The sequence below is a fragment of the Alexandromys fortis genome, unplaced genomic scaffold, assembly GCF_014885135.2.
Source record: "Alexandromys fortis isolate MF-2015 unplaced genomic scaffold, M_Fortis_MF-2015_v1.1 scaffold_33, whole genome shotgun sequence".
Lineage (NCBI taxonomy): Eukaryota > Metazoa > Chordata > Mammalia > Rodentia > Cricetidae > Alexandromys > Alexandromys fortis.
This window is the reverse complement of record NW_026067917.1, coordinates 9830260-9839874: the sequence shown is the minus strand read 5'-3', so window position 1 is coordinate 9839874 and position 9615 is coordinate 9830260. Positions and strand designations below refer to the sequence as shown.

The following is a 9615-nucleotide window of genomic DNA, read 5'->3' as shown; positions in this document are numbered from 1 at the left end:
GGGGGAGGGGGAGGGAAATGGGAGGCGGCAGCAGGGAAGAGTCAGAAATCTTTAATAAATAAATAAAAATAAAAAAACATTAAATAAGTAAATCAAACCTGTTTCTTATTCATTTCATTGTAGCAGATATATATATAGAGAGAGATATATATAGATATATATTTAACTTGAGGAAAAAATAAATTGTATGCTAATTAAGGTAATATATAAAAAAGATTTTTAAGTTTATTGGATATAGCTAAAAGTATGTAATATCTGTAAAAAATTAACTTAGAACTCATAAAATAGGTTGATAGTTAATATCTAAGCATTGTCAAACTTAAAGGAGCAATGTGGTATGATTCTTTTATTTGGATATAAGCAATATGTGGTTTGCCTTTATATTTAGGCAACCACATACTAGAGTTGAAAAATGGGGGTACGAGAGTTCACCATCTTGATTAAAGTTAACCATGTGTTGTGGCCCAACTAAGGAGACAATGGCTCTCCAAGATAATTTGGATAGAATAGATTTTTATACAGTAATTCCTGTCCTGTCCTGAAAACAATACTTGTTTAATTAGATATTAAAGTTGTACCTCCATACATCCATATACAAGAACATACCTTGCCCTGGCAGCCAAACTTTATAAGTCATCCAGGTTCTATAAGTTTTAAAGACATGAAGAAGTTGTGTAGCTTGCTCAGCTCTAAGCACAGGGTATGTGTAATGCTGAGGTTGAGTGTGGTTGGTGATCCAAGCCCAAAAGACTATGATGAATCTCAGATATTGAGCATTCAATTGTTTGCACTGTTGAAGCTTGGGCTTTACCCTGTGTAGATTATGGTTTTGCCATGTCTCTTCCCTCTTGAAATAAACAAGATACTTTATTCTTGATACTACAGGAGCATAAAATTGAGAGATTTTAAACTTCTTTAAACGAAAACTTTATAGTTTTACAGAAAATTTAAATGAAAAAAAAAAACCTGACTGCTTTTAAGTAACAGATGTCAAAAATATTTAAATTTGTAAGGCCATGGGGCAATTTAAATTTATAAGATATTTTATTTTGACATCTTTATTAATATGGAAAATATGTAAGTAAGTAAGGGACTAAAAACTTAGGGCCACAGCTATGAGCAACAAACACTACAAATCAGAAATGGAGATGTTCCTGTCTTAGGATACAGCAAGACAATGACCTAAGCACCCTAGCACAGAGTCTCTCCTTACCTCAGGTCTACTAAATGTGTTTTTGAGCTTACGCCTAACATAAGTAACTAAACACAAGCTAAGTTTGTGTGGCTCAGATGAATTATGGTTCTCAAAACTTTTCAGAGTTTGCTGAATGTGTCATTTAAAATGTTTAATGAAAGAAACTTACTATGGCAGACAGACACTTCAGCTCCTAATTGACTTATGGGTCTCCAAAGAAGACGATGTGGAATGATGGCAACTCTCTTTGGACTGTGATAATGATAACCACTGGAAACAACTGCCCTAATGCCTCACTCATTGCCCAGACAATGCTCAAAGTGTACATAAACAGGACACTGGAGAGTTGATTGCCCCACTTTACCTAGACAAAATAAAATCGGTCTCACAAGTTCATCCTGCACAGGAAAAAAAATCTCTCAGGTCTCCTGAGCCTGGGAGCCAAAGACTGATGCTGTTTTGGGAGCAAACAGAATCATGGAGACCACACAGGCCTGGGATGGCTGTCTCAATAACAAGAAAGTATCTGTCATTTCAACTGATACAGGGGTTATCTGGGAATAATTTATCCTTTTGGATCTCTGATGACGTTGATGGCTAGGCTAACTGTAGTTTTGTCAGCTTGCCATCAGTAGGTTACCAGCTCCTTCCCCAAAAGCTATAACCACCTTGTTAATTCATTTCATATATAAATGTTAGGTCTCTTTTTTTCTAGATCTTCTAGGTCTCTTGTTAAAAAAATGCAGATAGATTTGTCTTGCTATCAAGCTTCATACTAAAGGATAAACAGGTTTCAGATGTAACTTTTCACTAAAGGAACATAATTTGTAATGATTTTTTTTTCAATTATAACAACTCATGTCTCTGGGAAATAATCGAGTGGAAAGAAAAAAGATTTAAAGTCTATGCAAGCTCTGAGGGTTCAAGAAAATGATTTAAGGTATATAAAAAATGAAAAATTCTGACTTCTCCCCCTTCTATGCTATTATTATACTGAAATAATATTTACAGACACCTCTTAGCTGTTTTTTCTTTTTATGGATTTTAATACAGATTACAAACAATGGTAATGCTAAAATATATAAAATTTTACCCCTTTTGGTAAACTAAAAATTTCATGTAAGTTTCAGAGAACTGAATGACTTAGAAGAATTGGATCCAACACTTGCAGGTCAAAAAGACTCAAGAAAATTACAGCCTGTGTTATCCTCCTGATTATTCTTAAGGATGAGATCTCTATCTACTCTGGTCTTGAGACTCCTTCCTTTTCCCAATTACTAGAAATATGGACCTAAAATTTCCAAATGTAAGATTATCCATTAAGCGGAATCTTTAAGTTTAGTTTAGATGGACTAATATGTTCCACAAGTATCTTGTAACTTGCTCAGATTTCATTAGACTATCAGAAAACATCCCGACATTAAACATCAAAGTTCTTCAGTTTAAGTAAGAAATTAATATCCTCTGAAAACTTTTTTCTACAATCTGCTGAAACACAAAGTATGAAAGTTGTTGACCTCTCATACATATGATGACTATTTGAATATAGTTTGTTTTTCTCTCTTTGTTTTTCACTCCAGCACTGAGCTAACTTTGTCCCATGGCTGATTACCAGTCCTTGAAGTCTACAAATGTTTTATGCTATACACTGCATTTTATTAACTTCAAAGGATTAACGCTCATTCCAGGGATCTCATAAAGAAGTTCATAAAATAAATTGTTTAGTTGTCTTTCTTAAGCTCACTTACTTAAATCACAGATCACACTTAATTTAAATAGCTATCAGAGAAGCAGAAACAGTCCCTTTATTTCTACAATTTTCTCGCTTCTGTTTGCATTCATATGTCTCTTTTACAACTGCAACCACACATTTCCCCAAACAGAGAGACACCAATACTTTGTGTGAATCATCAGTCTGCTTGCACTTGATCCTTAATCTCCAAAATTTTTCTTTCCTTCAGTGTTGATGTCAGTACATTATATCTTTAATATTTCCTTAAACAACTAGTAGACTGAGTTCAGATCTATATCTATATTCCTACATAAAGTTAATTCTTTTAGAATTACATGTACACTCACTTTCGCCAGATCCACACTCATCTCCCCATCCACTGGAGTATGGATGACCTACCTGACACGATTAAAAATGCTGACTCTCCTTCCCTCAAAGAATCCAACATCTGTCAATAACTCTTCAGGTGTGTGAGTTTCTGAGTACCTTCCTCCTATGTGATTTAAGCTTCACTGGCTTGATAATTTGTGGATCTTGTGCTAGAACCCACAGCTGTTGTGGCTTCATGAGTTCAGCCATCCTGACAAGCCTAGAAGGCACTGTTTTATCTGATCCTCTTTGGAACTCAAGCAGGCTAGAAACCTGAAGGTAGGAGCTGATGCAGAGGCCATGGAGGAGTGATGCTTACTTGCTTGCTCACCCTGCCTTCTAATAGCACCTAGTACCACCAACCTAAGGGTGGCACCACTTACAATGCGCTGTACCCTCTCCCATCTATGGCTAATTTATAAAATGGCCTATAGGTCTACCCACAGCCTGATCTTGAAGGGACTCTGGTAGACCCAAGCATGACAAACAAGGCCTTGCCCTTCTGCTACTCCCACTTTCTTGCTAACAAAAAATTAAATTATAACAACAACACAACCTGTTACCTTACCTTTTTAAAGCTAGTCACCCAATGTATATTCCCTTATTTGGCCACTTTCTCCTCCAAGGCTGACTACTGAGCTCCAACTATCAAAGTATTGATGTCTGACAATGAAAGCTCACTTTCGGCTTTCCTAAATTAACCTGCCCTTTGTCTATTGGTCTCTTCTTTTTCTCTGTATTCAGAAGCAGTCCTTTGCCCAGTTAGGACATTTATCCCCTCCCCTCTTTTTCCCTTCTCCCTCATCCTTTATCTCCTGTCTTTGTCTTTTACTCCCTATCCTTTGACTTTCTGGGGCACATAAATCTCCTTTGTGTTGAGAATGTGGTTGTGGGATGTCTTGCACCTACTTTGAGTTCCCTCCAGATATTATGGAGGCATTTTCTAAGAAGAGGTCCCCTCCTCTCAAATGATGACAGCTTGTTTCAAGTTGGCATAAAACCAACCAGCTCAAAGGTTTTACTTACAAATGCAGAGTGTTATTGTGTCTATTACTGTGAAGAAGTGACCACAGCAGGATGTTTGGACACCTTTTCATATATAATCTAGAGTTATGAACATACATAGAAAGAACACATTCATGTTTATCACTCAGCTATCATTCTCTACTCTTTTAGACTCTAGGGCTCAACCCAAGGAATGGTGCTACCCAGTTTTAGACTGTGTCTTTTCATAACAGTTAAAATTATAAAGTCAACAGAGATACTCACAGGTCAACTTATCCTAAACAACTTCATTAAGAATCACTTTCTAGGTGATTCTAGATTGTGGCAAGATGACAACTAATAGTAATGATCACATATACTAACATAAGAATTGTGGATAGGCATGTCAATTGATTTGAACTACAAAATTGCAAAAGAGTTGATTTCTTCAGTCATTTTCCAGAATCTGCAGTGTGTGTGTGTATGTGTGTGTGTGTGTGTGTGTGTGTGTGTGTTGGTATATATACATGTGTGTCCATGTTTGTGTGAACTACAGAGCTTTATGTCAGATGTCACTCTCCACTTTGCATTTTGAGAAAAGATCTCTCACTGAACCTGAAACTTGTCAATTCAGCTACCCACGCTTGCTAGGAAACCCACAGGATCCTCCTTGTCTTTGAATCCTCATTGCTAAATTATGGGTCTTGGCTACTGAACTCGGCTATTCAGTGGGTGCTGGGAGTCTAAATGGAGCTCCTTTCGCTTGCATGGCCAGTGCTCTGCTAATGGTTCTGTTACTCCAGTACCTAAATTTATATTCTTGATGCACTCTACTATGATTGTGTCCATTTTATTTCATTTTATTTTTAAAGTTTCTATATTTACATGTAGATATATGTAAATATATCTACACCATGGCAACCAAACACCAAATCCATAGATAGTTACCGAATTGTTGGTAACACTTCTCAACTCTAAATTTTAAGCAGAGAAAACATTACTGACAATTTTTTTAAACACAGGCATTCCCTTGGTCTATGATTTCTAAGGATATTCCTGCACCAGCAAAAAATATTACCACTAGGGAACATGTCAAGGATGCAAGTTGCCAGGCCATGTAACAACTACTAGATCAGAACTTCTAGAGTAGTGATGAGATATCTCTGTGGTAACAACCCTTCCAATGAATTTGATGTTTGATTGACAAGTGTCATTCCAGGTCTTGACTAAAATGTATGTGAGTNATATATATATATATATTATGAGGTAATTAAGAAGATGGGTATTGAAAATTCTTTAATGTAACAAAAAAATGTAAAGAGGAAGATCAGTTCCATTAGTGATGTGATCATTTTCATCAATGTGACAAATTTTCCAAATTAACATAAATGAGTAAAAATTGATTTTGACTCACAGCTGTAGTAATTCTAGTTCTCTTGCTTCTAGGTCCTTGAAGAGGATGATCAAGCAGAATGACACATCTTATGGTGAACAGTAAGAAAGAGACTAACAGAGGAAGAACTTGGGATCAAGATATACAATTAAAGACAAACATTCACTTTCTCCAAGGCCCCATTTTTCAGTCCCATTACTTCTGGATTGTGAGTCCATCAAGAGATTAATTTCTCGATTAACTCAGAGATATCAGAAATCAACATTTCCCAGTTCCTTTCAACTGCAACCAAGCCCTTAAGATATCAGGCTTTGGGGGATACTTCAAACACAAGTCACAGCAAGGTCATTTCCGCAATCTTGCAATTATTTTTGACTAGAGAAATTGATCTTACTGAGACTTTTTTCCAACTAAGATTGACAGCTTACTAATAGGAATTGCTGTGTTAAACATAAGAAGCTTGTTTTTCATATTTGAGTCAAGACATAAATAGAAAAGCATAGGAAGTGGAAGCTCTCCGTCTTCATTTCAAATGGATCAGATGCTAGGGCATAACATTTTATATGTAAGGCTTTTGTGAAAAGTGTTGTGCTTGGATTTCTTTTTTATTGGGCTTTGGATTTTAAAATAGTATAAATATTGTTTTAGAGCAGTTTGATAGCTAAATAAGCCCATGGAAATCTCAACACAATATGTTTAATAAATATTGGATAAAGCTATTTGATGTTCATAGTCTTGTCTCTGACACCCTTACACACTATGTTAATATTAAATACATGAAGGTGGCGATCTGGTTTAAATTCATTGTTTGTTCTGAGTGATATCCAGTAGAATAGGCACTGATAGTTTGGTATACTGCAATAAAGGAGTTATTTCTGATAGTTTATTTGCTACTATTTACTCTGAATAAGTAGGAATCAAGGAAAAACTTTTCATCCATGATGCTGTCCAAGACACTGAGCAAAACTTACTACTAGTTGTTGATAGAGAACTTCAGCCAATCACATTCCTTTTAGGGTGTATCTCCCTGGGGCCACAGAAAAACAGATAAAACATCCAGGTGTGCTTGCCTCTTCCCTTTTTGTTCCCTGCGCTCCTGGATCTCTGGAACCCTGGCTTTGTAAGTTTCCTTTCTTCCATTTATTAAAGCCAAATCTTTTATATTAAGCTAGTCTGGTTAATTCTAACTACCGATCAACCACATCTCTTCAAGTTGTACCTTTTGTCCTTCAAGAAATTACAATCTTGGACCACTTGCTTTGCTTAGAGAAACTTATTGATGTTACCCAGTGCAGGACAGAAGTCAGGAATAAAGTTCCCAGGTAGCTGATAAGTAGATTAAACAAAATGGGAGCATGTATAGGGATGGAAATGCAAACCTTCTTAGGGTAGGAAGAACCGATCTTCTTACCTACATCCAATACTCACAATAAAAAAAAAAATCGTCCTTGATTTCTGTTCAAAAATCTTGTCTTCTGCTTTCTCTCAGAATGAAAGTGAAAACAATGCCGCTGAGCAGAGGAGCAATCAGCTAGTATATGTGACTGAAGATGATTGCTGTTCCTGAGAATGGTAGTGCCTCTGTCTCTCCAAGACAGTCTGTTTGTGAAGGCAGAAGCATGGTCACAGATAAGAAGGAGTGCCTTGGAAGACCAGCAGCTACTTTGTATTGCATTATTTCCTAATGACGTGGTTGTTTGAGCTTTCTATCACTTTTGAAATGCCAAGACTTTGGACAAAAATTAAAAAAAAATAAAATACCTCGCCTGAGATGATGTATCTGAGATACTCTTTAGTGCAGTAAAGAAAAGAGAAAAGCAATGACATATTATAAATGTTGTTAATTCATGCTCTCCTGAAATCTCAGCACCGCCCCCCCCCCCAAAAAATGGGTACTTATACAGAACACTGTGATAAGGCTTGTCACCTTTTTAAGGTGAAGCTCTTCTCAGACTTTTTTTTTTTTATTTCACTGACTGTGAACTAGAGACAACTGTTTCAGGGAGATAGCCACACATCTTCCTGTATCTGCTAAACTCTCCCCAGCTTTAGCCGTGCTCTCCAGAGGGGCAGAGCACCACTCTCTCATCTCTCTTTCTCACCCTTCTCCCATCACCAGCTGCTTGCTGGAGTTGGGCTCTTGGCAGCCCTCCCTACATGTTCCTAGGTCTGAAGTACTTTCATTCTGTCTATAGGACCTGTGAGTACAATACAATTAGTTCTTTCATTTCTTGATGCCCAGAGAGGACTGTTTTCGGGGCCATGTTGAAATGACTCGTAATTTATGGCTCACTTGTAACACACACAGTTAAAACTACCAAGGGCATTTATTTAGTAAGATTCACTAAGCAGGAAGAAGGAAAGCAGCCTAAGAGGAACCATGTGTCTGAGCCTAGATGGTAGCCCTGGTGACTGATTTGCACACATCCTCCCCATGGGCTGAAGTTTAGACATTTGTCAACTTACAAAGATTTGTCCGAGACCTGACATTTGAAAAACTATGCTGCTGAAAACTTTCCATCAGTCTCAGTGTACTTTTATACATGAATGTCACAAAGAAGCAATGATCTAAGGAACTTGGTTTGATTATGGAAAAACATGATCAGAAAAACATGTAAATAAATGCCAATAAGCACATACTAAATATTCACAGAGCAGCCGTTTCCCAGAACTTTCTAAGGACAGACCAACTAAAACACAATTGCCTGGCACATACTATAGATTGTATCTGGGAAGCATGAAAACAAGGCAAAAGGCCATATCCAGATTCAAAGAACAGCATTCAGCATATCCTTTCATCAGATTGAATTACAGAACCATGTTCTGGCATCCAAAAAGAGTAAACATGTCTTATGAATTGATTGTAAATTTTTTGTCACAGAAGGCAGGAAATGAAGTTCAGGAACAATTCAGGGAACAAAATGTACCTGAGTTAAAAGGCTCTTTGCCAGACCTATCAAAATTGCACCTGACTTCTCAAAGGAGACTTTAAATTCCAGAAGAGCCAGGACAGATTCCTTGCAGATCCTAAGAGACCATGGAAGCCAGCCCAGACTACTATACCCAGCAACGTTTTCAGTCACCATTAATGGAGAAAACAAGATATTTCATGACAAAGCCAAATTTAGTATCTATCCACAAACCTAGCTCTACGGAATGTACTGTAAAAAAAATCCAACTCATAGAAGTTAATTATGCCCATGAAAATACAGGCGATAGACAATCTCACAACAGAGGGAAAGACACACAAACATACACCAATACCTATTCCACCACGAGCAACAACAACAAAAGAAAAAAAAACAGGAATTAATAATCACCAGTCATTAATATCTCTTAATACCAATGGGAACTCGAGGGATTGGGTTGGGGAGTGCATGGAGGGGGGGAATACTGACAGAGATAACTGGAAAGTGTGGCTTTATTGGGTCAGAAGTCTGATGCAAGGGAAACTTCTAGGAGGCTACATGGATGGCTCCAGCCACAACTCCTGGCAGCAATGGATACATAGCTAGAACTGGCCATCCACTGCGATGACTACTTCAGTTGTCATTGGAGAGCCTTCACCCAGTGACTGATGGCGGCAGATACAGAGACCCTTGGCCAAACATTGGGCCAAGTCTGTTGAGGACAGGGAGGAGGAATTATAGGAGCCAGGGGGGTCAGCAACATGGCAGAAAAAAAAAATAAACAGGAATGGCTAGTCTGTCTCATGGGAACTCTTGGAGTCAGTTCCAACCCACCTGGGGGCCTGCATGGGACTGACCTAGGCCCTCTGCATATATGTGATAGTTGTGTAACTTGGTCTATTTATAGGACTCCTGGCAGTGGAAACAGGGACTGTCCCTGGTGCTCCGGTTGGTTCTTGGGAACCAGTCAAATCCCCGTGCTCTATTACCTTGCCCAGACTGAATACGGGTGTTTGTCTTATAGCAGCTTGAT

At 37.8% G+C, this 9615-nt stretch overlaps 1 long non-coding RNA gene across 1 annotated transcript in view; it reads left to right on the top strand.

The window, feature by feature from the left end:
- The window catches only part of LOC126500267 (uncharacterized), a 60921-nt gene extending 53460 nt beyond the window's left edge, over positions 1–7461 (top strand). The window contains exons 2-3 of the long non-coding RNA XR_007591285.1: positions 5727–5881; positions 7163–7461. This is a non-coding gene — a long non-coding RNA (uncharacterized lncRNA). The remainder of the gene's footprint in view (positions 1–5726; positions 5882–7162) is intronic.
- Positions 7462–9615: the final 2154 nt, after the last annotated feature.